The sequence below is a fragment of the Elephas maximus genome, chromosome 1, assembly GCF_024166365.1.
Source record: "Elephas maximus indicus isolate mEleMax1 chromosome 1, mEleMax1 primary haplotype, whole genome shotgun sequence".
Lineage (NCBI taxonomy): Eukaryota > Metazoa > Chordata > Mammalia > Proboscidea > Elephantidae > Elephas > Elephas maximus.
In genome coordinates, this window is record NC_064819.1 from 92,993,093 (window position 1) to 93,015,218 (window position 22,126).

The following is a 22,126-nucleotide window of genomic DNA, read 5'->3' on the forward strand; positions in this document are numbered from 1 at the left end:
GTTAACTCCAATCTGAAAACAAAGTTTTTCAACACACTGGCTACTCAGTTTGGCACCCCATAATAAATTTAGCATCCTTCAATGTGTTTTTCAATGAAATTTGGTAGAAGTGATTTGGACATCAAAGAGTTTCTAAAAAGCACTTATTATGTGTCTCTAAAAAATATTTAAAGCAGTTCTACTGTATTTTCCATTCGTATTTACTATTCGATCACTGGTTATTCCTCCATAATTTTCCAGTTAATTTATGTTGACCAACAATGTGCCTTTTCAGTTCTGTAAATGTATTTAGTCTAGTTGTATGTGAAGTGAAATGTAAGCAACACATCAAATCCTTCATGAAACAGAATTGCCCTGCACATCAGATTGAACATCACCAGAAGATCAACAGAGACGCCAGTGAGCGAAAGATCAAATGACCTATTTCTAGCTTTTTCACAGCGTCCCTGCCCTCACACTGACGTAGCTCCTAACAATTGACTGTAGCTTTGTTCCAATGTCAGTAGTTCTTGCTAAAGATCCTTGCAATGAACTTTGCTGTTTTCTTTTCTATCAGCGCTAACCAGGAATGGTTCACAGGCTGCAGTTTGAAAAACGCTGGTTTAAGGAGTTGTGATCAAGTAAATGCCTTGGCACTCATGTCTGGAGTAAAAAGTAGAATTGAGGAAGCTACCATTGGCCCCTCCCCGGCTCCATTCCCCCCCTCTATCTTGAGTCTTGTGTTTATTATTCTCTTGCATTTCTCTAAAGATTTTTACAGTAAATATGTTTATCCCCCAGCCTAGTATTATTCAGATTTGCCTGTTTTTAAATTTCATGAACAGTGGCCTCTCACCGTATGTGTCTTCTGGGAATCACCTTGTTTCGTCAACACTGTTATTTGTAGGAGAGTCATCCCTGATGTGTGAGGCTGCAGCTCACTCGTATTTACTGCTGTGGAGTTTTGTATTTTATGAATATAGAAGAGTTTTGCTTTTCTATTGATGTATATTTGGGTTGATTCCAGTTTTTGCCATCAACATTAGTGTCCATGTCTCCTGAGGCACATATATAAGAAATTCCCTAGAATATATGACCAGTAATAGGATTGTTGGATTATGAGGCATATACACTTTAACCATATAGTTGTCGTTAGCTGCTATCCAGTCAGCCACTGACTCATGGCAACCCAAAGCACAATGAGATCAGATTTATGTGATCTGTAGGGTTTTCACTAGCTGATTTTCAGAAGTAGGTTGCCAGGCCTTTCTTTCTAGGCCATCTTGGTCTGGAAGCTTTGCTGAAACCTGTTCACCATCATAGCAATACGCAAGCCTCCACTGACAGATAAGTGGTGGCTGCATATGAGGTGTATTGCCCAGGAATCCAATCCAGGTCTCCAGCATGGAAGGTGAGAACCCTACCACTGAACCATCACTTCTCTCTTAACCACACTAGGTACAGCTGATTTGAGTTCCAAAGTAGTTATACCAGTTTGGACTTTTACCAGGAACCCATCAGAAGTAGTGTTTCTAGTGTGTGTTCTGAAAATAAAACACTCAGCTGGAGGAGAGGGATTGAAAGTTGAAAACCACTGCCTTGGCTGCAGAATCATGGGCATTTCCTTTTTAGACTCTATTAATAACTTACTCTCTTTTCTTTTTATTCCATCTACCTTGGCATTACACTTTTAAAGAAAGTTTCCTTTTAGCATGGCCACATAGTATTATTTAGTGTTTGGATTCTCTCATAATCAAAAGGAAAAAGGGCAGGAGGGAGGGAGAGAGGGAAGAGAGAAGGGAAGGAAAAAGAAAAGACAAAAGAAAATAAAACCAAGAGGAGAGATGGAGTCATTCTCTCAAGTCCCCACCAGTGAAATCCTTAGCACTTGAGCTGCCATCTTGTGCTGTGGACTATACATGCCCCACCTACCACCAGGACAACATTCTCTTAGCCTGCAGGAGGATGACAAAACACTCATCACCTTAGAGTCTATTCCAACTCATAGCAAACCTATAGGACAGAGCAGAACTACTCCATAGGGTTTCTAACGCTGTAAATCCTTTTGGAAGCCAACTGCCACATCTTTCTCTTGTTGAGTGGCTAGTGGGTTCAACCCCCAACTTTTTGGTTAGCAGCAAGAGCTTAACCACTGCACCACCAAATCTCCTTTGAAAGAGGGCAGCCAGTCTCAAATCCCCATTTTTTTCCTGTTTTCTGATACCACTTGTGTTATGTAGAGTCCTGTGAGAAGCAGACACCAATACAGTATTAAGTGTGCAAGGATTTTATTAGTGGAAACATCTGTGCGAAATGGAAAGGGAGAAAGAAAAGGCTGGGAGAGCCATCAGAAAGATGCAAGTCAGAGCCCACGGAAGGAGAGAAGGAAGGAAGTGTGGCTGGAATGCTCTTAGATGTGGCGGAGCCTAAGGAAAGCTCAGTAAGGGTGTCAGGAAGCCCTTGAGCCTGAGTCAGCCATTCAATGAGGCATAGGTCTTCCTTAGTTTCCCTGCTTTTCTCAATCATTGGATGGAAGGCACCCATGAGAAGCATGGACTACAAAAAGGTAGTTCCAGACCTCTTCTAACTTCAGGGGGAGGAGAGAGAATAATCAAGATCAGCATCAGACCAAAGCTTATACTGATGGGGTGGAGGTCAGGCATACCTCCACCCTCCAAACTTTTTACCAATTCTAACACCAACCATCCCTCCCATTGTATTCTACTTCTCTGCTGGGTTTGATAATTCCTTGCAATGGCCACACAGACGTCACAGACCATACTCATAATTATGGAATTTATTAGGGAAGTAACAAGATGCAATTCAGGATCAACTTGGAGATCACAGGAACAACTCATGATACAGTTTTTCGATCAGGACAGCTTCTTCTCAGCCTCTACAGCAGGTCCTGTTGGGCCTGGCCTCTGCCCTGCTACAGCATGTGCTACAGCTGTTTAGCTTGGCCAGTAAGTACCTGGAGACACCCCAATCTGCCAGCGAACTACCTGCCTGAATGCACTCAGCTCTCTTACTCCCTGGTGCTCCACGGGCCAGGAAGTCCACCACAGCCATCTGGCACTGATCTCCTGGTCCAGCTGCCTCCATTTCTTTGCCTCTGGACTCTGTCGTATGTGCCGCCGCTTCTCACCATCTGAGACCATCTCCAATGTTACACCTCTCTCTCTTTCCTGGACCTAGATGGTTCTTGGCACCGGGACCCCAGGTCCTAAGGATATGCTCCAGTCCTGGCTCTTCTTCTCCATGGTAGTGCAGTTTCCCACACTGCACCTCTGTGGGATTGGTTTTTTTAAGCCTAGCAGGATGGCAAAACTCAGCAATCCCCTCCATTAAGGTTCCATGCAACTTTTTTGCAGACTATTAAATCCTCACAAGGGTTCCATGCATCTTATCTGCATAGTCCCAACCAATCATTTTGTGGAAGTTACAAGACCACGACCAGAAAGGCCATATAAAAGCAATTCATCACACCTCACAGGGTCTCAGTTGCAAGCATGACAATAGATTTCAGAGGCAATACCTGGGTCCACTAGTCAATTTTTCTCCCTCTAACTAAGTGCCTGTGATGCACATTCTCACAGCCACCCTGTGATGTATTTGGGATAAAAAATTGATGATAAAGGAGAGAGAAGGGGAAGAGTTTCTGAATGATGCCTCTAAATAGACCAGGATTGATGAAGTCTAGGGCACCAAGAAGGATGGGCTCTGCTGGGAGCAGGGACACCTGACCAGTGATGACAGACTAGATGCCCATCCTACAGTTCAGGTGCAAAGACATGAGAAGGTGGTGGTAAGAATCTGTAAAAATTGTCTTCTGATGTGTTCAATTTTCCCAGTAAAGTAAGAAGCAAGATCATTAGCCAAAATAGGAATGAGGAAGGAGGGGTGGATGTCTGAGCAGAGAGAATGTATGTAGTAGTCATCTAGGATGGGAGGAAACTAAGCGAATTCTGCAAGCTCAGGATGACACCTGGGCAATGGTGTGGGCATCCCTGAGGTCTGGGTCATGGACTTAAAATGAGAGTGGTCAGTATGGCTGTTTTTGTCCAGCCTCATCTAGCTGCATGAGGGCAGGGCAGAGTTGGCAGAGGTAGAATCGCCAGCTGTGTAGCTTTGCCATGCAAGTATGAAAAAGAAAGAGTGAGGAGGGGAGAGGTTGAAATGATTTACCATAGAATTTAAGATGAGTAATGAGAGAAGGGAGTCCCTGGGTGGTGCAAACAGTTAAGCACTCAGCTGCTGACAGAAAAGTTAAAGGTTCAAGTTCATTCAAAGACTCTTCACAAGAAAGACCTGGTGATCTGCTTCTAAAAAGCCAGCCACTGAAAACCCTATGGAGCACAGTCCTACTGTGACACACATGGGGGTACCATGAGTCAGCTCAATGGCAACTGGTGATGATGGTGGTGGTGGAATGAAGGAAGAGAGGACGTAAAGGTGTGAGGGGAAGTTAAAAAATGGCAGGATCATTAGATTGGGAATCCCAGTAGGGTCAAAGGATTGTTGGAATTGATGAACACCAAGCCTGAAACACAGGCAAATGCACAATGCATGGGTTGCTTATATTTCATTGTAATATACGATAAAATAGTAATTGCAATGTTTCCAGAGTTATGGCCGCCCTGGAAGGAGATGAGTAGGAAAGTAGGAAGCATGAAATGAGAGCACAGAAGGGCTGTGCTTATTGGCTGGGGTTATTCTTTTGTTAAATGGGGATAATAATAGTGCACACCTCATAGGTACTTGTAAGGGTTAGATGAGGAAATACATGTAAAGCACTTAGCAAAGTGTCTGGCACAAAGCACTATATTGCTGTTGTTAGCTGCCGTTAGGCTGATTCCCACTTATAGCGACCCCACGTATGCAGAAGAGAACCGCTGCATAGGGTTTTCAAGGGTGTGTCCTGTATGTGTGAGTCTGTGTTTTTGAGTGTATCAGTCTGCTGTTAAATTCATTTATTCATTCATTCTTCACTCAACAAATTTTTTTTTAAGCAACATCCAGGCGCTATTGAAGGCAATGGAAATACGGGTGTGAACAATCAAAATCCTTAGTCCTGTCCTCATAAAGCTGCTATTCTGGAGGAGAGACAGTGTTATATAAGTGAGCCAAAAATGGCCTCTGTGTATTAGTCCCAAGTTGTTTACTTCTTCATAGCAAACTGAAGCACATTAGCCAGAAAAAGCCTGCCAGCACCAAACTAAAATTTGTACACCTCCAATTGTTTTAAAAACACCCCACCCTCCTCCCACTGGGTACAATTGAAACTAGAATTTTCCCTTCTTGAAAAAGGAAAAAAATGAACATGTTATTTATAAATTGATGTTCAGTAACTAGTGGTAAACTGAAATACTAGAAAACATTTTAAGCCTAATCCTAGATAGTCTTTTGAAAATGTATCTCTTTTAACTATCTTTTGAACTGTAGTCACATTGGTTTTTAAGATAATTTAAATTATATTTTTTCCTTTTTTTTTTTTTTCCAGAACCACTTCTTCCTTTGGGGGCTACTTGTTTTATATCTTTTTTTTTTTTTAATTGAGGTGAAATTCACAAGGGACTAAGTGTTCTTAATAAGGCTTCTTATAATTCTTATCACTGGTGGATGTGTCTTCCAAGAAAGGGCCTTTTTATTTTTCAGAGTCACTTCTAAAGTCACAAGGTCTTTGAACTTTGGGGACTATTTTGCATATGGGTGCTGATACAAATTTAAACCCAAGTAGACCCCATGGCATGTCACCCTGTGAATGAAGACTATGGAAAGAATACCCTGCCTGTAGTGCATTATCAGTTCTGGACTGAAAAGCTGGAGATGAAACTTAGTGTTTTTTCATTATTGTATGTATCAGAAAAACTTACAGCCAGTGTGCAGAATTTCCTTGTTGACCTCAGCAGGTAAAAGGAGCTGGTAGTGTTAGTTCAGAGTCAAGGAATTACCTGAATCTGGTTTGTATAGATTTACAATCTATATGCAATATTGACAAAGTCAGGTAGCTTTTACAGTTTGGTATGTGTGTATAGGCTCCTCCCAACCCCCACGTACACATTCATTCATTGTTGAATTTTGGCACTGAAACTACAACAAAACTGTTGAACTAATGAGGTTTAAACACCCTGGTGAGCTCTAGGACAACACAGCAAAGGCCAGATCCTGGGCACATCACATGACCACATCTCTGTACACTGGGAATTAACTGTAAAGGGTCTTGCAAATGAAAGAGATTTTTAATGTAATTTATACTTTGAAAATATCACTCAAAGCATTGCATAAGGGCATTATGCTGAGTGAAATAAGTCAATCATGAAAGGAAAAATATTGTATGAGACTGCAACTGTAAATACTCATGAAAAGGTTTACATGAAAAAAGGAAAAGTCTTTGATGATTACAAGGGAGAGGAGGGGTAGGGATAGAAAAACACTTAATAGACAATAGATAAGTGGAAACTTTGGTAAAGGGTAAGACAGTACATACTACTGGGGAAGCCAGCACAACCTGTACAAGGCAGGGCCATGGTAGCTCCATGGACACATCCAAACTCCCTGAGGGATAAAACTGCTGGGCTGAGGGCTGTGAGGACCATGGTCATGGGAAACATCTAGCTCAATTGACATTACACAGTTTGTATAGAAAATGTTCTACATTCTATTGTAATGAGTAGTGTCTGGGGTCTTAAAAGCCTATGAGTGGCCATCTAGGATACTCCACTGGTCTCACCCCTTCAGGAGCAAGAAAGAATGAAGAAAACTTAAGATACAAGGGAAAGATTAGTCCAAAGGACTAATGGACCGTATGTACCACAGGTTCCACCAGACTGAGTCCACTACGACGAGACAGTGCCTGGCTACCACCACTGACTGCTCTAACGGGGATCACAATAGAGGGTCCCAGACAGAGCAGAAGGAAAATGTAGAACAAAATTCTAACTCAAAGAGAAAGACCAGGAGGGTGGAGCCAAGATGGAGGAGTAGTCAGACACTTCCAATGATACCTCTTACAACAAAGATCTGAAAAAACAAGTGAAATGATTATATACATGACAAGCGAGGAGCCCTGAACATCAAAGGCAAAGTTAGAAAATGGACTGAGCGCCAGGGGAAGGGAGCGGTGGTTCAGAAGCGGCAAGGAGTTGCTGGACCTGAATTGCCAGGAACCCTCAGGCACCAATCCCTGGAGGGACCGAGGTGGGGCTAGCAGGAGCATTCAGCCAGCCACACAACCTACTCACACCTCCAGAACCAGAGAAGAACAGCGCTCTAGGCAAAAGCTAAATGCTTGCATTTATTTTACCTTGCCCCCAGCCCCTAAGCCAGCTTCAGTGGCTGTTAATTTCCCTGGGCCTCAGATAGGTCCTGATGCACATTCTGAGCCATTCTCCTGGCCATGGAGAAGGAATAAATTCACAATTGGGGGAAAAGATAATCTGCCAGCTCCACTTAGCTGGGGAGATCAGGACAGAAGCAGCTCCCATCCAGGCACAAATGGTCCATGGACTTTGAATGCCTTTCACCCCTGCATGGACCTGGGTGGGCCCATTTCAGGAGACTAGGCCCTTGTTGGCAGAAAGCAACAGTTTCAGGTGTGTGGTGGAGAGGTAGGTGTCTGATGCTTGACACTGCTTTGCCTATTAAACAGGGTCCTTACCTACCCACATAAGGGGCCTAAGGACTGGTGGCTCCACCCACATTGCATAGGCACCCATGACAGGGTTCCAAGGACAAGTGGTACCTCCCAGTCCTTACAACCAAAAGCATTGGGTGCCCAAGGTCCAGCTGCACAACCCACCCACCTGTACAATCTAGAGAACAGAGACATGCTTTCCTCACAGACACTTGGGGGATGGGTGTCAGCCCCCTGCCTTGTTCAAAGTGTGACTCCCCCTGCTGCAACCAGATACCTGTACCTACACTAATCACCCCTGCTCCTCTAAGACTGTAGGACAGAGCCTGTACCACAAACCTGATGACCAACCACCTGGACATCTGAGCTGAATCCATACAAGAAAAGTGAATGGATTCCTAGGCTCATATACCTGAAAAGCTCTAGCCATCTGGTGACAGGTCATTAGAGCTTCAAAGGCAAAAATAATCAAGCTAGCTCACTCAGGCAGCCTATTGGGGCATATGAAAACAAAACAAAGCAAGAAGCTAGGATACAGTAAGCAAACATAAACTAATACAATAATTTATAGATGGCTCAGAGACAACAGTCAATGTCAAATTACATATAGAAACAGACTGTGATTGCTTCAACAAGCTCCCAAAACAAATAATCAAGGGATCTTCTGGATGAAGGTGTCATCCTGGAATTACTAGATGCAGAATAGAAAAGATTAATATACAGAACTCTTCAAGACATTAGGAACGAGACCACGAAGGAGATCAGGCAATACACAGAACAAGCTAAGGAACACACAGAGAAAGCAGTTGAAGAAATTAAAAAGGTTATTCAAGAACATAATGAAAAAATTAATAAGCTGCAAGAATCCATAGAGAGACAGCAATCAGAAATTCAGAAGATTAACATTAAAATTACAGAATGAGGCAACTCAACAGGAAGTCAGAGGAGCAGAATTGAGCAAGTGGAAGGCAGAATTGGTGAGATTGAAGATTGGCATCAAAATATTTGCAGAAAAATCAGATAAAAGAATTTAAAAAAATGAAGAAACCCTAAGAATCATGTGGAACTCTATCAAGAGAAATAACCCATGAGTGATTGGAGCACCAGAACGGGAAGGGATAACAGAAAATACAGAGATGCTCATTGAACTCCATGAAAGTCACCAAGACATATTATAATCAAACCTGCCAAAACCAAAGATAAAGAGAGAATTTTAAGAGCAGCTACAGATAAACAAAAAGTCACCTACAAAAGAGAGTCAATAAGACTAAACTCAGACTACTCAGCAGAAACCATGCAGGCAGGAAGGCAATGGGACGACAAGTATTAAGGCTTGACAGAAAAGAATTGCCAGGCAAGAACTATATATCCAGCAAAACTGTCTCTCAAATACGAAGGCAAAATTAGGTTATTTCCCAATAAATAGAAGTTTAGGGAATTTGCAAAAACCAAAACAAAATTACAAGCAATACTAAGGAGAGGCCTCCAATTAGAAAATCAATAACATCGGATAACAACCCAAGACTAGAACACAGGGCAGAGCAACCAAATATCAACCCACACAGGGAAATCACAAAAATAAATCAAAGCTAAAATGCTCAAAACAGAGATATCATTATGTAAAATATGACAACATTAAAAACAAAAAGAGGGACTAAAAAATGTAGTCATAGAACGTTCATATGGAGAGGAAGTCAGGGTGATATAAAGAAATAAAAGATTGGTTTAAAATAGCAGTAAATACTAAGGTACCCACAAAGGAAACTAACAATCCTACACATCAAAATAAAAGTAAAATAAAACAGAAAAACATAAAGACTCAGCAAATACAAAAGCAACAACGAAAAAGAGGAAAAGACAAAATATAAAGAAAAATGACTCAGCACAAAAAAGTAAGCAGAAAAAAGAAACTGTAGACAGCACCAAAAAAAAAAAAAAAACCTCATACCTATCAATAATAGTGCTGAATGTCAATGAACTAAATGCACCAATAAAGATACAGACTGTGGCAGAACGGATAAAAAACACAATCCGTCTATATGGTGCCTACAAGAGACACAACTTAGGCTTAAAGACACAAACTAAAACTCAAAGGATGGAAAAAAATAAGCAAACAACAAATCAAAAAAAAAAAAACCAGGAGTGGCAATATTAATTTCTGATAAAATAGGCTTTAAAGTAAAATTCAGCACAAAGGATAAGGAAGGACACTATATAATGATTAAAGGGTCAATATACCTGAAGGATATAATCGTAATAAATATGCATCCAACAACAGGGCTCCAAAATACATAAAACAAACTCTAACAGCATTGAAAAGAGAAATAGACAGCTCCACAAAATAGTAGGATACTTCAACACACCACTTTTGGTGAGGCACAGAACATCCAGAAAGAAGCTCAATAAAGACATGGAAGATCTAAATACTACAAGCAACCAACTTTACCTCATGGAAATATGCAGAACACTCCACCCAACAGCAGCCAGGTATACTTTCTTTTCCAACAACATGGAACATTCTCCACAGTAGACCACATATTAGGTCATAAAGCAAGCCTCAACAGAGCCCAAAACATCTAAATATTACAAAGCATCTTTTCTGACAATAAAGCCATAAAAGTAGAAATCGATAACAGAAAGGAAAGGGAAAAAAAATAAGCACATGGCAACAGAATAACACCTTGCTCAAAAACTACTGGGTTATAGAAGAAATTAAGGATGGAATAAAGAAATTAATAGAATCAAATGAAAATGAAGACACTTTCTACCAGAACTTTTGGGACACAGCAAAAGCAGTGCTCAGAGGTCAATTTATAGCAATAAATGAACACATCCAAAAAGAAGAAAGGGCCAAAATCAAAGAATCATCCTAACAACTCAAACAAATAGAAAGAGAGCAGCAAAAGAAGCCCTTGGGCACCAGAAGAAAGCAAATAATAAAAATTAAAGCAGAATTAAATGAAATAGAGAACACAAAAACAATTGAAAAAGCTAACAAGACCAAAAGCTGCTTCTTTGAAAAGATCAAAAAAATCAATAAACCATTGGTTAAAATGACAAAAGAAAAACAGGAGAGGAAGCAAATACCCCAAATAAGAAATGAGATGGGTGATATTACAGCAGACCCAACTGACATTAAAATAATCATAACAGAATACTACAAAAAACTGTACTCTAACAAATTTGAAAACCTAGAGCAAATGGACAAGCTTCTAGAAGCACACTACCTATCTAAACTAACACAAACAGAGATAGAACTAACTACACCTATAACAAAAGAAGAGATTGAAAAGGTAATTAAAAAACTCCTAGCAAAAAAAAGCCCTGGCCCTGACGGCTTCACTGGAGAATTCTACCAAGCTTTCAGAGAAGAGTTAATACTACTATTACTAAAGGTATTTAAGAGGATAGAAAAGGATAGAATACTGCCAAACTCATTCTATGAAGCCAGCATAACCCTGATACCAAAACCAGGTAAAGACACCACAAAAAAAGAAAATTATATACCAATATCCCTCAAGAACACAGACACAAAAATTCTCAACAAAATTCTAGCCAATCGAATTCAAGAACAAATCAAAAAGAAATACTTCAACATACCAGGTATGCAAGTATGTTTCAACATTAGAAAAACAATCAATGCAATCCATCACATAAATAAAGACAAGAAACACATGATCTTATCAACTGATGGCGCAAAGGCATTTGACAAAGCCCAATACCCATTCATGATAACAACTCACAGCAAAATAGGAATAGAAGGGAAATTTCTCAACATAATAAAGGGCATTTATACAAAGCCAATAGCCAACATCATCCTAAATGGAAAGAGCCTGAAAGCATTCCCCTTGAGAATGGGAACCAGACAAGGATGCCCTTCATCACCACTCGTATTCAACACTGTGCTGGAGATCCTAACCAGAGCAATTAGACTAGAAAAAGAAATAAAGAGCGTCCAAATGGGTAAGGAAGAAGTATAAGTACCTCTATTTGCAGATGATATCATCATATATACCGAAAACCCTAAAGAATCCACAAGAAAACTACTCAAACTAATAGAAGACTTAAACAAAGTATTAGGATATAAGTTATACAAAAATCAGTTGAATTCCTCTACACCAACAAAGAGAGCATCCACGAGGAAATCAACACCATTTACAATAGCCCCCAAGATGATAAAATAAAAAAAATAAAATAATTAGGAGTAAATCTAACCAGAGACATAAAAGACCTATATAAAGAAAACTACAAGACACTACTGCAAGAAACCAAAAGAGACCTATGTAAGTGGAAAAACATACCTTGCTCGTGGATAAGAAGACTCAAAATTGTGAAAATATAAAAAAAAAAAAAATTTTTTTTTTTTTTTTACCCAAAGCAATCTATATATATAATGCAATCCCAATCAAAATTCCAATGGCATTTTCCGATAAGATGGAGAAACAGATTACCAACTTCATATGGAAAGGGAAGAGACCCCGGATAAATAAAACATGAAAACAAAAACAAGAGCAAAGTGGGAAGCCTCACACTATCTGATTTTAGAATCTATTATATCACCAGGGTAGTTGAAACAGCCTGGTATACTACTGGTACAACAACAGATACACAGGCCAGTGGAACAGAATTGAGAATCCACATGTACATTTATCCATGTATGAGCTGCTGATACTTGACAAAGGCCCAAAGCACACTAAATGGGGAAAAGACAGTCTCTTTAACAAACGGTGCTGGCATAACTGGATATCCAACTGAAAAAAACTGAAACAAGACCCATACCTCACACCCTGCACAAAACTAACACAGCATGGATCAAAGATCTAAATACAAAATCTAAAACTATAAAAATCATAGAAGAAAAATAGGGACAATGGTAGGAGCCCTAATACATGACATAAACAGTATAAAAAACATTACTAACATGCACAAACACCAGAGGAGAAACTAGATAACTGGGAGTTCCTAAAAATTAAACACTTATGCTCATCCAAAGACTTCACCAAAAGAATAAAAAGACAACCTACAGACTGGGAAAAAAATTTTGGCTATGACAAATCTGATCAGCATCTAATCTCTAAAATCTACAAGATACTGTAAAACCTAACAACAAAAAGACAAATAGCCCAGTTAAATAACGGGCAAAGGATAAGAACAGGCACTTCACCAAAGAAGACATTCAGGTAGCTAACAGATACATGAGGAAATGCTCACGATCATTAGCCATTAGAGAAATGCAAATCAAAACTACAATGAGATGACATCTCACCCCAACAAGGCTAGCATTAATCCAAAACACACAAAATAATAAATGTTGGCGAGGTTGTGGAGAGACTGGAACACTTACACACTGCTGCTGGGAAAGTAAAATCGTGCAACCACTTTGGAAATCCATTTGGCACTTCCTTAAAAAGCTACAAACAGAACTGCCATACAATCTAGCAATCCCACTTCCTGGAATATATCCTAGAGAAATAAGAGCCCTCACATGAATAGATATATGCACACCCATGTTCACTGTAGCACTGCTCAAAATAGCAAAAAGATGAAAACAACTTAGGTGCCCATCAACAGATGAATGGATAAACAAATTATGGTATATTAACACAATGGAATACTACATGACGATAAAGAACAATGATGAAACATCTCAACATGGACAAGTCTGGAAGGTGTTATGCTGAGTGAAATAGTCACAAAAGGAGAAATATTGTATAAGAACACCATTATAAGAACTCAAGGAAAGGTTTAAACACAGAAGAATGCATTCTTTGATGGTTACGAGGCGGGGGGAGAGGGGTATTCACCAACTAGATAGTATACAAGAATTATTGTAGGTGAATGGAAGGACAACACACAATACAGGAAAAGTTGGCACAACTAGACTAAACCAAAAGCTAAGAAGCTTGCTGAATACAACCACACACTTCTAGGGACAGAGTAGTAGGAGCGGGGGTCTGGGAACCACGGTTTCAGAAGACATCTAGGTCAACTGGCATAACAAAGTTTCTTTAGAAAATGTTCTGCAGCCCACTTTTGTGAGTGGTGTCTGGGGTCTTAAAAGCTAGCAAGTGGCCATCTAAGATGCATCAATTGGTCTCAACCTACTTGAAGCATAGGAGAATGAAGAACACCAAAGACACAAGGAAAATACAAACCCAAGAGACAAAAAGGGCCACATAAACCAGAGACTCCATCAGCCTGAGACCAGAAGAACTAGATGGTGTCCGGTTACCACCACTGACTGCCCTGACAGGGAAACAACAGAGAATCCCTGACTAAGCAGAAGAAAGTGGGATGCAGATCTCAAATTCTAGTAAAAACACCAGACTTAATGGTGTGACTGAGACTGTAGGGACCCCAGAAGACATGGCCCCCAAATTCACTGTTAGCTCAAAACTAAAACCATTCCCGAAGCCAACTCTTCGGACACAGATTAGACTGAACTCTAAGACATAAAATGAGACTGGTGAGAAGTGTTCTTCTTACCTGAAGTAGACACATGAGACTATGTGAGAAGCTCCTATCTGGAGATGAGATGAGAAGGCAGAGGGGGACAGGAGCTGATTGAATGGACACGGGAAATACAGGGTAGAGAGGAGGAGTATGCTGTCACACTATAGGGAGAGCAGCTAGGGTCACAGCAGCATGTGTGTGAGTTTTTGTATGATAAACTGACTTGAATTGTAAACTTTCACTTAAAGCACAATCTGGTAGATGAAGTCTCCCTCATTAACATAACTGCCTCTAATCCTGCTTTATTAACATCGTAGAAGTTAGGATTTACAACACATAGGAAAATTACATTAGATGACAAAATGGTGGACAATCACACAATACTGGGACTCATGGACTAGCCAAGTTGACACACATTTCCTGGGGGGATACAATTCAATCCTTAATACCCCCCAAATCTTTCTTCAGCCCAGACATTTCTCCTAAATATCACTCATATATCCAACTACCAATCAGACAACCTCACTTGCATTTCTAACAGACATCTCAAATGAAACATTTCCTAAACCTAATGCCAGTGATGCCCCCTCCTCAAATAAGCTCCTCCCAGAGTCTTTTCCACCTCTGCTGACGGCAGCTCCATTTTTCTTTTTGCACGGTCCAAAATATTTCGTGTCCTCCTTGAATCCACTTTTTCTTTCATACCCCAATTATAGTCCACTAGCAAATCTTCCAAAGTTCCATTTCAAAATATATCAAGAATCCAATCACTTCCCACTATTTTCACTGCTCACTGACAAAACCACCAACATCTCTAGCTGAAAAACTGCATGGATATCCTAGTGTGTTCCTACTGCCTTGTTCATCCTCCAACTCTTGATTCTATTCTGAGCACAGAAGCCAGGGTGATCCTTTTAAAAGCAGTCTGCCTCGGTCATCTAGTGCTGGTATAACAGAAATTCCACAAGTGGATGGCTTTAACAAAGAGAAGTTTATTCTCTCACCATCCACTAGGCTAGAAGTCTGAATTCAGGGCACCGGCTCCAGGGGAACGCTTTCTCTCTGTGTCTGCTCTGAAGGAAGGTCTTTGTCATCAGTCTTCCCTTGGTTTGGTAGCATCTCAGCACAGGAACTTCAGGTCCAAAGGACTTGCTCTGCTCCCGGTGCTGCTTTCTTGGTGGTATGAGGTTCTCAACTCTCTGCTTGCTTCCCTTTCCTTTTATCTCCTTTTAGCTGTTTTGGGGCAGCTGCAGCATGTCCACTCACACTGACTAATGCTGACTCTCCTTTCCTGTATATGCTGCTCTCTGCTCCCTGTCTCCCTCTCCTCCCTCCTGTCCACTCCAGCACACAGTCTCATTTCCCTCTGCAGACCAGACAAGAATGATCCTAAGGGTTATGGACGCTATTTTACAAGCAATGGTGAACTTAAATTAGATTCTGCTTTATGAATCCATGAGGTTGGACTGGTCAGCACTAGGATTATAGAGCTAAGGGCAAGGAGAGAGGGTAGGCAAGTGGAAGATGGAAACATAACAGGAATTTAAAACAAGAAAACTGTTGGATTCTCTAATTACAGAATTTTATTCCTTAAAAATATTGGGGAAAAAGGTGGAAATAATAATCCAGGAAACAACCCCATGAGGAAAAGACCAGAACAAGTCTGAGAGTTCATTTCTCGATACCACAGAGACTCCTGTGTGCAGGGGATGCCCTGAGCCTTGTGGGGACATTGAAAGGAAAAATAACTTTTTTCTGCTGCTGTCAGATGGGGACACCCAGAGAATAGTGAGACCAGAAGTCATGCACAAAACAAGAGCAGATATATCCTCTACAAAAACAAAGACACAAAAAATGAAAACACAAACCTTGGGGTCTGAGGGTCAGGCCAGGCCTAAGCTCAGGCTAACCCAGCACACGAAGCCCTCACTGCCTGTCTTAGTTATCTAGTCCTGCTATAAAAGAAAAACCACAAGTGGATGGCTTTAACAAAGAGAAATTTATTTTCTCAGTTTAGACGGCTGGAAGTCTAAATTCAGGGTACCAGCTCTAAGGGAAGGCTTTCTCTCTCTGTGGGTGCTGGAGGAAGTCCTTTTCTCTTTGAGCTTCTACTCCTGGGTGATCTTCACGTGCTTGGCATCTCTCTTCTGCCATCTCTACTTCTCTCCCTTGCTTCTTTAATCTTTTTTATGGCTTAGAAGAGATTAACTCAAAATATACCCAACACTAATCCTGCCTCATTAACGTAACAAATGCAACTCATTCCCAAATGGGATTATAACCAACAGACATAGAGGTTAGAATTTACAACACATGTGTTGGAGGATATAATGCATTGGTAACATCGTCCATGCTGTGAAGACAGGACAAGACCTGGGCAATGCCTGAGTCCCTGTGATCACAGGTCCTTTTGAGGGGTCAAGAACAATGCAGCAGTGAAGATGACCCAACCAAGGAGTGACTATGTCAAAACCCACGCTGTCCTGAAAACAGGCCCCATTCACGCTTAGCTCCTCCACAGCTTTCTTCCATCCCTGCCTGTGACAGGCTCAGCAAAGCAAACAAAGGATTCTGGATAGTTCTCAGGTCTCCATTTATTTCCTCTCTGAGATTCTAAGTTTCATCCTCTCCTTAATTAACCCAGCAACCCTACCTCATGGCAAGAATTGGACAAAAAAGATCATTCCAGGTTATCATTTTCAATAGGTAAGTGAGAAGTTGCAGCTCAGAGCAAGAGAAGTTATGACTGGGATGGAGACATTCTGGCCCTGTCTCTACTGGAACAGGAAATGTAGATCTAGGGGAAAGGACACAGGTCAGTGTGGGGAGGGTGTCCAGGTGGGCAGGGGTGGGTTAGTCCCACCACATCCTCACATTATGCTGACAGGAACACAGGTACATTCAAACAACAGTAGCAGTAAGAGAAGTCCTGAATCACAAAGCGAGTGTGAACAAATCTTACATGGGTCAGTCCGTCCCACACAAGGCAGGGGTCTTAAGCTAAGGAAGAAAGGAATCATGAACAAATTCAGGTCAGTCATTCTAAGTGTTGACACTCTGAACAGCCCACCAAAGATCAAAATATCCAGTTCCAAACTATCCCCCATAACCAAGTCATGTCCCCTCTGCCCCAACCCCTTCCCCATGTCTGGCCCTCAGGGTCTCACCTTTAGAAGCCATGAGAGACATATCAGATCCCTGGGCACTGTCGCCATTTCGAGAAGAACAAAAACATTTATCTGGTCAGAGCCCACAGGAGGACATGAGACTAAAGGAGGAAATTTGAGGTGGGGGGCTCTCCCACAGGATCCTGCCTACACTCTTCCAAGGGTCTCAGGATCAGCCCACATCCTTCACTTACTTGCAGCCTGCGTGGAGCTCCTTCCCTGTCCACCTGTGGGAAGAACACATCCTGTGAGAGACCAGGGAAGAGCCAGGACCATGAGGTCCTAGAGGAACCCAGTAATCATGGACCCCAGGCAAGTTTCCAGAACTGTGATTTCAGACTCAGGACAGGACAAGGAATTAAAAGGAGATATGTGGGGACTGGACCACCCACCCTCCTAGAGGTCTGTCCTCAGCAGGGGTTTTCCCCTCTAATCTGTGACTATGGGCATCAGGTCCCCATCACCAGAAACATCTAAGGTGAAAATTTACCTTCATCTACACATGTGATTTACGTGTTTACAGAGGGCCCCAGACTGGGTAAGCATGTGTGTGTGGATGATATTTCCTAATAACAAGGCAGAAGATGAGCAGACTCCTAGCTGGGGATTGAAATCTTCACGTGTAATAAGAAAACTCAGACCCCACCCCATCTCTACCTGAGCTCCTCTTCCTTAAGATCACAACTGCAGCCACCACAGCTCCAAAAGCCAGGGCTCCAAAGAGCACCAGGCCAGCAACTATTCCCATGACGGGGATGGTGGACTGAGGGGGTGGCTCTGGAAGAGAGGGGAAGGTGAAGGGCCCTCACCCACCAGTCTCAGCCCTGACCCTGCTGGAGGTCTCCAGAAAGGTTCATGCTTTCCCTGAGAAAAGGCTCCGTCCTTGTCCCCTTTTACCCCATCTCAAGGTGAGGGGCTTAGGCAGCCCCTCATGCTGCACACGACACGTGTATCTCTGCTTCTCTCCAGAGAGCACCACTATGGCCACCCACTTCTGGAAGGTCCCATCCCCCGCAGGCCTAGTCTCCACAAGCTCTGTGTCCTGGGTCTGGTCCTCCCCGTCCCGCTGCCAGGTCAGTGTGATCTCAGCCGGGTAGAAGCCCAGGGCCCAGCATCTCAGCATGACCTCATGGTCAGAGATGGGGTGGTTGGTCACATGTGCCTTTGGGGGATCTGAGAAGAAAGGTCAGAAACTTCAGATACTCTGCATTATGTCCCATGGGCCACGGGAGCAGGGCTCATGTGACCATGCTGAGATTGGACAGAACATTTGGGTGGAATGAGGAAGTGCAAAACTCGGACACTAGTTTGGACTCAGGGGTCTGGAATACTCGATTCCTTGGAAAGTTCTAGAATCTAGGTGAGACTGCCCAGTATAATAGGTTCCAGGTCTGAGGAGAACAGGGGTTTCTGGCCCTGCCCTGGGTGGTGACCAAGAAACTCAAAAAAGTTGGAGTCAGACCTCCAAAGAGGTTGGGTGTGGAGCAGAGAACAAGGGCTGAGAACCAGTCCCTGGGGGTTACCAAGGCCACTGCCAGAGTCAAAGAAACTGCTGATCAGTTATTTCAGGAATCATTTCCCCATTATCCCTAGAGAGGCTGGATCCCTTAATTCTTCCTGAAAGAAATGCATGGTCTCTGGGTAAGTCACTCTCTAGTACAGATTCTACTAATAGGGGCTGACTCCTCCCTCTCTCAGACCCTTGGGAGCATGGGAGGGGATATTCAGGCGTCCATCCCTATGGGAGGCCTATTGGAGGAACAGCCTAAGCCAAGGGGAGACCTGGGAGTCGCCCCACAGGCCCACGTACCTGCACGCTGCAGAGACTCCTTCCCGTTCTCCAGACATCTGTGGAGCCCCTCCACACAGGCACCCTCCAAGTAGGCCTTGACCTGATCTGCATACTTGTCAGCCTCCCGCTTGCGCTGGGTGATCTGAGCGGTCGTGTCCGCCGCGGTCCAGGAGCGCATGTCCTGGCTCAGGGTGATGTAGTCGGCGCCGTCGTAGGCATACTGAGCGTACCCGCGGAGGAAGAGCCCGTCGGGAGCCACTTCACAGCCATAGATCCTCTAGAATGTGTGAGACCCTGACCCCGCCCCCGCAGTCAGCACCGCCCCCGCCGCCAGCACCGCCCCCACCGTCAGCACCGCCCCCAACCCCAGGCCGGCGGCGATTGGTCAAATTCCTTTTGAGTCTAAACTGAATCGAATCCCCTCGGCTCTTGCCCGGTCGAAGGACCCGGCGGGTCCCGCAGCCTCGGGGTGAGGTTCGGACCCGGGGACTCGGGGCGACGCGGCCGTGGGGACGAGGGGACCCGTGACCTGCGACCCGGGCCCGGCGTCACTCACTCACCGGCGTCGCTCTGGTTGTAGTAGCCGCGCACGTTCCGCAGGCTCACTCGGAAAGCCTGTGCGGTGCCCTTGGCGCTCCGTGTCTCCCGGTCCCAATACTCCGGCCCCTCCTGCTCCATCCACGGCACCCGCGGCTCCATCCTCGGGTTCACGGCGTCGCTGTCGAACCGCACGAACTGCGTGTCGTCCACGTAGCCGACGGCGATGTACCGGGGCTCCCCGCGGCCGGGCCGGGACACAGCGGTGTCGAAATACCTCAGGGAGTGGGAGCCTGGGGGCGGGGAGCGGCTGAGACCACCGACCCCTCCCTCCCCGCGCGGGCCCGGGTCCGGGGTCGATGGGCGCGGGGAGGGGGAAGAGGGGTCAGGGGTGAGCGGTGGTGGACCAAGAAGGGGCAGCGGGAGAAGCAGGGCCGGGACAAAGTGAGGGGAGATGGAGGGGAGGGGACGGGAGAGGGGGTCTGTGAGGGGGCAGATTCCCCGAGGGTCCTGCGTCCCGACCACGTGGTCCCCTCCTCCTCCCTCCACAGAGGCTGTTTCCCTCCCGACCCCGCACTCACCCGCTCGGGTCTGGGTCAGGGCCAGGGGCCCCGAGAGCAAAAAGAGGAGGATCTGGGAAACTATCACCATGATCGACGGAGTCTGGGAAGACTGAGTTCCAATGGGTCCGTGCGGAGTTTATAACCGGGAACGGAGGAGACACTGATTGGCTACTGCAGAAACCGGATACACAATGGGAGAGAGAACTGGTGTCGCCTCATGTTGTCCAGACAGAAGGAACTGACACAGGTTGTGAGAGGGAGAAGTGAAACTCCCGGGAGACCGGGAATCCCCAGCACTTGGTTTCCTCACTCCAGACACCGCCTTCGGGGCCTGAGAGCCAAGCCCAGGTGCTAGGAGTTTGTCCTGACCCCTGTCCTCCTGTACAGACCACTCTTTGTTCACACTGGCTCCCTAAGTCCTACCCTGGGCTGTCAAAGGAAACTGGGGAGAGACCCCCAGGCTGGGGCCAGCCCTTCTCCTCCTCTTCCCTTCTTGGAATGCCTTCCGCTGGACTGGACTCCCTCCCTCCCACCTCTTATTTCTCCCCGCCCCCCCCCGAACTTCTCTAGAACAAAATTCACCCCCCAAAGAATCTGATGCCAGAGTAAGCTCACCTTAAGAATGGAGGTAGAAGGACAGGGGTCTCCTCTTTAAACCTAGAAGAGGTTGTGTCTGAAGACACCAGATAGATATTCCCAAAGAGACAAGTTTCCTTTTTATTAATGACAGTGGGTCACCCAACTTTGATAACCTCAAACCATCAGGAATCTAATTTGTAAGAGAAGTGATTTTGTCCATTCATATATAAATGTGTCTGAAAGGCTCTGCAGTCAGGCTCACAAAGTTCTGAAGTTTGACTTTCTCGAACAATGTATCTATGACTCCTGGGTTAGTGTATATTAAAATTATCTTCATTCCATAGCTCTGAGTTTGTCTGAGTCCTACACCTATCTTCAACACAAAGCAGCTCATGAAAGCACAATTTATTACTGTATATTTTAACCAGAAGAGTGTAGGAACTTTAACCTCTTCAAAGCTGCAAGTGTTCAACAGTCAAAATGCCTTCACCAGGGCACACACATTGACTGTTTATGAATTATTAACTTCATAAATGTATTAAATGTATTAAATATCAAATGCAAAGAATACCCAGCTAGATCTTTAGGTATATATATTAATTAAAAATCTGTAAAAAAAAAAAAAAAAGGACTTAAATTCGAGAATTCCACTGCTTAGAATTCTTTACTTCTGCTTCTTTCCTCGCCTCCTGCTTCTCCAGGCCTTTTCTCTATCTCTCTCATCCCTCAGGCCCTCTTCTCCCCTTGGTCTCCACCACCTTCTCACTCTTTTTTTTTTTTTCTTTCTTTCTTCATTTTTTTTCATTGAATTTTTGATGTAAGTTTACGGAACAAACTAGCTTCTCACTAAATGGGACACATATTGTTGTATGACATTGGTTCAGAACCCCACAACATGTCAATACTCTCCCTTCTCAACCTTGGGTTCTCTATGACCAGCTTTCCTGTTCCCTCCTGCCTTCTAGTCCTTGCCCTGGGCTAATGTGTCCCTTAGTCTTGTTTTGTTTTATGGACCTGTCTAATCTTTGGCTGAAGAGTGAACCTCAGGAGTGACTTCATTACTGAGCTAAAACGGTATCCCGGGGCCAAACTGTCAGGGTTTCTCCAATATATATGAGACAAAGTCTCATCATCCTCGCTTCTAAGGAACATTCTGGCTGTACTTCTTTCAAGACAGATTTGTTCATTCTTTTGACAGTCCATGGTATAGTCAATATTCTTTGGCAGCACCACAACTCAAAGGCATCAATTCTTCTTTGGTCTTTCTTCTTCACTCTCCAGCTTTCACGTGCATATGAGGCAACTGAAAAACACCGTGGCTTGGGTGAGGTGCACCTTAGTCCTCAAAGTGGCATCTTTGCTTTTTAATGCTTTAAAGAGGTCTTTTGCAGCAGATTTGCCCAAAGTAATGCATCATTTG

General features: G+C 43.6%; 1 pseudogene; it reads right to left on the bottom strand.

Annotated features, from left to right (window-relative positions):
- Positions 1-15,657: 15,657 nt before the first annotated feature.
- LOC126078059 (class I histocompatibility antigen, Gogo-B*0102 alpha chain-like) lies at positions 15,658-20,262 on the bottom strand (annotated as a pseudogene).
- Between the last annotated feature and the right edge of the window lie 1,864 nt (positions 20,263-22,126).